This window comes from Galeopterus variegatus, unplaced genomic scaffold (assembly GCF_000696425.1).
Source record: "Galeopterus variegatus unplaced genomic scaffold, G_variegatus-3.0.2 Scaffold1538, whole genome shotgun sequence".
NCBI classification, from domain to species: Eukaryota; Metazoa; Chordata; class Mammalia; order Dermoptera; family Cynocephalidae; genus Galeopterus; species Galeopterus variegatus.
In genome coordinates this window covers 193,293-201,357 of record NW_007727649.1, presented here as the reverse complement: position 1 = coordinate 201,357, position 8,065 = coordinate 193,293, and positions in this window count along the sequence as shown.

The window sequence follows — 8,065 nt, the reverse complement described above, 5'->3', positions numbered from 1 at the left end:
CTTTGGCCATTTGTTCACCTGGAGCCTGATGGGGTCCAAAAGTGGCCTGGGGTCTTGAAATATACAACTTCCCCCTTCTAGATTCCCCCCCCCCCCGTTTATTTTTCATACTACCTCCTCTAGGAACAGGAATTCTATATCTAGATCTGCTTTGGGCTTATGGTCTGGGTTGATTTCCAGGTAGAATTCATGGTTTTTCCTGGTCCCTACATCTGATTTTGGCAGAAGGCTCCAGTCACACTGGAACTCATACCCCCTCACCCCTTCAAGAGGCAGGCCCAGCCAGGCCAGGCTGGGACAGCCGAAACAGGCAGCCAGGCCCCCTTATACAAGACAGGAGTGTTCAGAGGGCAGTCGGGCTTGGAAGGTCCATTCCAGACACAGTCTCCTGGGGGAGATGGTGCTGTGCTGTGGGTTTAATCTGGCTCCTCCTCAAATCCTCAGCAGGGAAGGCATGTCAAGAGATAGGCAAGGCCCTTCTCCTGCTTGGAGGGAGGCCCTTCTCTTGCTCTCTGTTGGTCAGGGTACTTTAGTTGAGTGGACAGAGCTGTGATATTTTTTAAGGAGCCTTTGAGATGATCTTTGCATGTTAGCCAGAGGGAGAAAAAGTGCCCTTTTGGGAGGAAAATGGTACGGACCTCCTCTTCCATCTGGCACTTTCTTCCCCCCACCCCACCCCTTCAAGTGGTATCGCCCTGGAAACACCTATGCAATCCAGTCTCCCTAGGAGAGAATGCATGGAAGCAGGGGTATGTGCAGTGTATAAACAGATGCTACAGCATATATATATTGTATATATGGACATATACAGTACGTATACACACAGAGTAAGAGATTAAATCACGTCTATATATCTATAAATAATATCCTATATATTTATACATTTCTATGTTCTAAATAGCTATAAAAATAGAGTCTATAGAGCTGGAAGAGCAGCGGGAAGCCTGTCGCTGTGTTGTGCAAAGGGGGAGGAGGCGGGGCCTTTGAAGGGGGAGGTGTGGAAGCGCAGCAGGCAGGGTTTGCTGGCGTGGGGCCTCCTACCCGTGATGTTGGAGAAGAGAGTGGCTGGGTCCCGGCCCTCTCCATGCACTTTCCCTCCTTCTCCGCAGGCTTGGTCTGAGGTTGGAAGGAGATACCCCCTGAGGGCCAGCTGAAGTGCCCCCTACCCACCCCCCACAAGCCTGTGTTTAGGTGGTCACGTTGCTTGGCAGAAGAGCATGGCCTCTGACCCCTGGTGGAGGGACCATGGCACGAACACCCCCCCACGCCCTCCCCCACCAGGAATAAGCAGCGTCGGTGGCAATAGGTGCAAATTGGATCAAGAGTGGTCCAGGAAAGATGCCACCCTCCCCCACTTAGATGCTTTTGCTTCTCCCTAGAGGCCAAGCCTCTGAAGTGCAGCCGTCCTGGTCTCCCTCACCCGCTCAACCACTGTCTGCCAGGGCAGGGGGGAATGAAGTGGGCTGCGTGAGCATTGCCAGGCAGCGCTGCCCACCACCCTCCAGGCTATCTGACATATCCGCACACTCAGAAACTCAATGGCAACTCAAGTTCAGAAGCAGGACTTTGGCTCAGCCCACTCTGCACAGCTGCTGCTGGCTGTACTCAGGACCACGCTGTCCCCCCTCCTCCTGCCTGGTGGCCCCTCACCCCACCTCCGCTGTAACAGGCAGGTTTCGTTCACATACACTGTTCTGATTCTGTGACTCAAGGCAAAGGCTGAGCCAGGATGCCCCAAGCCCACCTACTTCCGTTGGGGGGCACCTTCCTTGGGTGGTCCCTAGTTCCCACCCCGAGCCGGGTGGGGATGTCTGGGGGTCAGAGGGGTGCAGCTGGCAGCGTGACGGAGGGCTCCTGCAGCCCTGATGGGAGTCAGAGCCCATTCACTTCCCATGTTCTCTCTATGGTTACTTCTCCCTGGAGGTGGGAGAGGAGGGTGTGCTGGGGCTGCGGCTGGTGGGAGGCAGAGGGCAGCTGCTTGCTGTCCTCTGCGGGCCAGCCTTCTGTCTTTAGGCTCTACACAGACACTTCTTCCCCATCCTGAGCCTCCTCCAACCCCCATCCTACTTTGCCCAACCATCATACCAACGTACCTCAGTCTCCAGCAGACTCAGCCCTGTAGCTACAGTCCAGGGCGGGTCTGTTCTGCCAATGCCCACCTCCTTGAGCCACAGCTAGCTGCCGAGCGGGTCTCGGAACACCCTGCAGTGCCTGGCTCAAGAGACAGCAGGCCCGGCCCCAGCCTTCCTCCCACTGCAGTGGACCAGACCCATGGCCAAGGGCTGGGCATCCCCAGGTAGCAATCCCACAAAGCACTGTACCTCAGAGAGAGCGTGTGCCATGGGGCCTCATGGGACCGGGCCTCCATCCAAAGGAGGACAGCCGGTTACAGTACTGCATGTGACAGACAAAGGCCAGGCTGCCCTCGGGCACCCCTCAGTCTTCACTTTTGTCTTTCCGGAAGAACCAGCAGTCTGATTGGGTCATTTTCAGCCCGTCTCTCTCCTTCTTTCCACCCCCACGCTGCTGAACTATTTTCATTTCAATCACAAAGGAAAAATAAAGTGGGGGTGGGAGGAATACCTAGGAGTCTATTATCACATGCATATTACTATGTTAATACTTTCTTTAAGAAAAAAAAAATCTCAATGTTATTATTTTGCAGACTACGCTTTATAGTACCTGTGTGTCGGGACCTAGAACACTGGATACAAATAGAGCTATGTTGGTTTATCATAATATGTACCCAGAAACCTTCCTTTTGTCATATTATCCTTGTAATGTAAGAAGATTGTTAATAAAAGCATTTAAATTCACTCACCAAGGTTGGATCCCTGCCTCGTTGCCTCTGTCCCAGGCCTGTGCTCTGGATGATTCAGAAAGGGCACCACGAGGGCTCTCTGGCATAGGGGTAGGAGCTTGCCTGCTGCCAGATTGGAAGGAACAAGAAGAGGCCTCTTTAGCCCCTTCTTGCTGCTCACGATTTTCCCCTGGTAGAGTCTGCTTCCAAGCAGGTAACCCAGGTGCCTCACCAGTCAGGCCAAAAGAGGTGCCAGTGAAACTGTTCAAAATAAACATACCTGCCCCCCTGTGCATTTACCGCACACGGATCTCTTTGAGGAAGCATGCAGAGCTGCTGCTGATAAATTCTTGTTCCAATTCTCCCTCTCACTGCCTTGCCCAATTCTCCACTTGCAGGTCTGGTCCCTGGAGAAGGGTCTTTTCTCTATAGTTTGCCAGTGGCATTGGTATGTATGGTGGTGGGTGATGAGAGATGTTTTGCCCAGATTGATTTAGAAAGAAGATGGGCATAACTTCAATAAAGACATAGATAATGTGTTTTTACTTTTTCCTCTGGAGATGCTGTCTTCCTGCTCTCAGCTTCTCCCCCCACCCACCCCACCCCAGTTTAGCTTCCTTTCAGTGGCCTTTTCTCTCCCCTTAACTTCTGCCTTCTTAGTGTCTGCCATTTTCCACTCAGCCCCTGAAGCACCACCCCCCTTCCCCATTGGTCACTTAGACTCCACAGTCCCCATGGAAGTTTCTAGTTCTCTTCTTCGCAGAGGAGGAGTAGGGGAGAAAGGAGCAAAAGGGCACAGCTGTGCATGTCTAACCAGCGCAGGTGAACCAGTGACAGCACCGCCCCCCCCCACTAGGCTACCCAGATTTGACCCACAATTGCAGCAGTATCTGGAACATGTAAATGATTTCATCACCAGGAAGCAAGGGAAGTAAAGACCCCCCATCTGCACTTGGCCATGGAGTTGGCCTCCCCAAAGCAGGGCTGAGAGGATGTGGTTACTTGGGGAAGGTCTATTCCATTCCCCTCCCTCCCTCTTCTCCCCAGCTTCCTTCTCCAAGGTTCAAGGACAAGTTGAGTTCACTGAACTCAAAACCCTAAGGGCCACCATGGGACAGTTTCTAGTATAATCTTTTTAAAGCACAGATCCAATCATAGCATCCTCTCTGCTTAACACCCTCCAGTGGTTTCCCATTATCGTTAGAATTAAATCCAAACTCCTGATCACGATCCATCAGCCCCGGACAGTCTAGCCCCTGCCTATGTTGCAGTCTCATCTTGTCCTCCCTTGCACTGGGCTCCAGCCATACTGGCCTTCAATTCACCAAGCTCTTTTCTACCTTAGGATCTTCCAGTACCCTGAGCCCACTGCCTGAGATAGCTTTTCCCAGGACAGCTGCATGGCTGAGCATTCTCCTCTTTTTAGGTCTCAGCTAAAATGCCATCTTCTCGGAGGGTTCCTTCCTGACTGCCCTCTCTAATAGTCACCCTCAACTTAAGGCAATGTGTCTTATTCCTCCTGATATTTTCCTTCATAATGCTTACCTCAGTCTGCAACTATATAATTTCCATGTGTGTGCGCGTGTGTGTGTGTGAGATTGTTTCATGTCTGTCTTCTCCCATCAGATTATAATGCCCACAAGGGAAAAGCAGAGGCATTTTAATACCACTGTGCATAGCAACCAACGCAGAGGAGGTGCTTCGTCCAGGTGTATGGAAGGGATGCACGAATTCAGCAGCTCCTGATAGAAGTGCAACTCCAGCAATGCTGTATTGGTCACTGCTGAAGTCCTAGATTCTTCCACTATGCCTGTCTCTGTCTCATTGTCCTCACTTGATCAGAATGACCCTGCCCCTGACCCCTGGCTACGTCTGGTCTTGACCCAGACCCTCCTTACAAAGCTGGAGGTTGTCCCGATGGTGATTATTTGAGTTCCCCTTTGCTCCAACTTGCTCTTGCCCCTTGGACAATGTCCCTCCCCATCCAGGCAGGTGTCTCCTGATTCCCCTATGGAAAAGAACTTTCCAGCTCCTTCCAGCTCAGTGATTCAGAGAGTCTGTGGTTCCAGGGAGAATTCTGAATTCCACGTGACCTGGCCTGTGCATCTAAGGGACCTTCCAGTAAAGACCCTTGGCCACTGGCTCTACCCCAGAACCTGGACTTTAGGGTTACACAGTACCAGATTCAGCTCTCCTTCTGCCTCTTATGAGCCATGAGACCTTGGACAAGCCACTTACCCTTGTCTATTTCTTCAGTGCTTAGCACAAAGCGGTAGCTTACTACGTGCTCATTATCATCATTATCATCGTTATTGTGACCTCTTAGGTAGGATGAAGTAGGTGCTAGGAAGTATCGGGGTTCCCTGCTGCCATTCTCTTTCACCCAGAATTCCTGGCGCTACCCTGGGTGAGGGGTCACCTGTGACTTTTAATACAGAGCCACCTACACCTATAGCTGGCATGGACACCTCAGCCTGAATGGGGATCACTTCCATTCTCAGAGAGATCCTTAGGGCAACTTCTGCTTCCAATAGCTCATCTCAGCAGCTCAGGTGAACCTCCAGGGGAAAGGAGGGACTGCAGAGTGGATTTGTTTGTTTTGGCTGCAAAAGCAGGTTTCTCCTTGCTAGTCCTTGGCTGGAATCCCTGGGTTTCTAAAACAGGATTTCTGCCATCACCTACTTGCCAACAGGCTGTCCTGAAACACAAAGAAAGAGCATTGGGAAATTGGGACAGGAAACTATGCCCTAGCATGGGCTGCATTGACGGGAGACCAAACCCACCTGGAGACAAGCCACCACAGTGCCTTGATCACACAGTGGCCACCACTAGACCAGACCAGTCTCCATGGTACCACCTGGCTTCCAGCACCAGGACTGGCTTCCTATATCCTTCTCCCAGGTAAGCACCTCCATCTCTGGCTTGGGGAAGCTGCTGAGGTCCCTGCCAGGGACAACCTGTACCGGCTCACCCACAGGAAGTGAAGAAGGGGACTATGGGGGCAGCCAACACTTGTGCTAAGAAAATGCCCAACCCCCTAAATCCATCCATGGCCACATCCCTTGGCTTTATCCTTGCCAGGAGTCTGCCCCAGGAGGAAGACAGAACAGATGCTAGAGTTCAAAGCTCCTGAAATGGTGGTGCTTCCAACTGGCCCTAAAATAATAGAAACTCTCAGGTGGAAAATTACCACCAGTCCCATTAGCAATTAAGCAAATGAGAAGAGGCTGACTTGGAGACTCAGGTGCCCTTGCATATTGTCTAGAGGAGTGGGTGGCTGTCAGGAGGGACTGTGGGGTGATGCCAGGGGGCATACCAGGCACAGGGTAGGGAGGGCAGCTACACATATCCATGGGTTTAGTTTGTTTTACGCAGAGATAGGAAGCAAAAGGTACACGTGAAAAGTGAGTTGTTGCCAGTCTAGATCACAGAATCAAAATCGTTAAAGCTGAAAGGGGCCTTAGGGATCATTTGGTCCAAATTCATTTTATAGATGTGGAAACTGAGGCCCAGAGGCAAGTGACTTTCCCAGGGCCATGAAGGTGGCCAGTGACACAGCCAAGTTGGGTTGTGGGTTTTCAGCTCCTAAATGCAGTGTCTAGACATGAGTCAATTTTATATGCAGGAGCAGAGTTTGTTAATGTTTAAGGCACTTCAAAGGGAAGCTGTTGTATAAAGTGATTAATGAGCTCTTACTCCTGCTTCCATTTTTCTTTTTATCTAAATCCGGCTCTTAAATATTAGTTTTGGGTTCAGGTGGGCCATATTCATAGTTACCTGTGAAACATAGCCTAGGTAATATTTGGCTATAAGGAATAAAACCCGCGTATCCTATTTTATTATGAAAATAAAAATCCTGGTTGTCATTAAAATTTAATGTATGTATGTATATAATATAAAATTAAAAATTATACTCATATGCACAGACTTGGAATGTGAAGACATCTTGTGGCTTTCTTTATGGATCATTTATCCTATTTAAGAACCTTCACTTTTAATTCCCTATGACCTGGCTGATTTTCTACTGGCTGTAAAATTCAGGCCCTGCCCCTTGCTTAATGCCAGGGCCTCTTTCTCCAGAGGCCAGGGCTTCAGTGGCCACCAGGAGGGCTTCAGGTGACCCCAGAAGTCCCCTTGTCCCTGCTCACCACCTGGAGTTCTGGGGTACCACCTGCTGCTGCACTGACCTTCCATTGATGGGGGTCTTTCTTCTAGGGAAGTTAAAGAAAGAGGAGTCAGTAGTGTCCATGTAATTTTTCTTCTTGGGAATGAAGTCAAAGTCCAAAGAGGACTTACCCAACCTTTGTGCTATGGTTTGAATGTCCCCCCAAATTCATTGAAGCTTGACCCCCATTATAACAGTGCAAGGAGGGTGGGAATTCTGATTATTGTATTTGAAAGGTGGGGCCTTAAAGAGTGGTTAAATTGTGAGGACAGTGCCCTCATGAATGGATTGATCCATCCTTGGAGTAATGGGTGTGGTTCCTATGACTTTATAAGGAGAGTGAGTGAGAATGGTAGCTTTCTCTTGTTCAGCCCATTCTCACCATGTGACACCTTGCATTGCTATAGAGAGTCACCGCCCAGAAGGCCCTCACCAGACGTTTTCCCTGGACCTTGGACTTCCCAGCCCCCAAACTGTAAGAAATAAATTTTGTTTCTTTATAAATTACCAGTTTCAGGTATTCTGTTGTAAGCAACACAAATTGACTAATACACCTTGCATCCCTAATTGTACATAACCATTTGATTCAGTACTCAAGCAGGGCCATCAAGGTGCATACATGCACGTGCACACACATGCATACACACATGATCACACAGAGTACTCTATGACCTAGCAATTCTGCTCACTCCTAGATAGAAATCTTGGGGAAACTCACACAAGTGCACAAGAAAACATGCACTTTGTCCATAGCAGCATTTCCTTTAACAACCAAAAAGGAAAAAAAGAAAGAAGGGAAACATCTATATGTACACCAACAGGAGGAGAATGGGACTGTGGTATATCCATACAATGTGGCATTATACAGCAGTGAAGAAGAAATGAACTAGAGCTACATATGTCTACATGGATGAAGCTCAAAATTTTAATGTTGAGCATAAATAGTGTGAAACAGTTTAAATATAGTTTTAAAACACACAAAAGACTCTATAGTGCTCAGGGTTCATGTATGCATGTAGTGAAAGTATAAAGGAATGCTTGGAATGATAAACCCCATATTCAGGATCATGGTCTTCTGAGTAAAGGGCTTCAACTGAGGG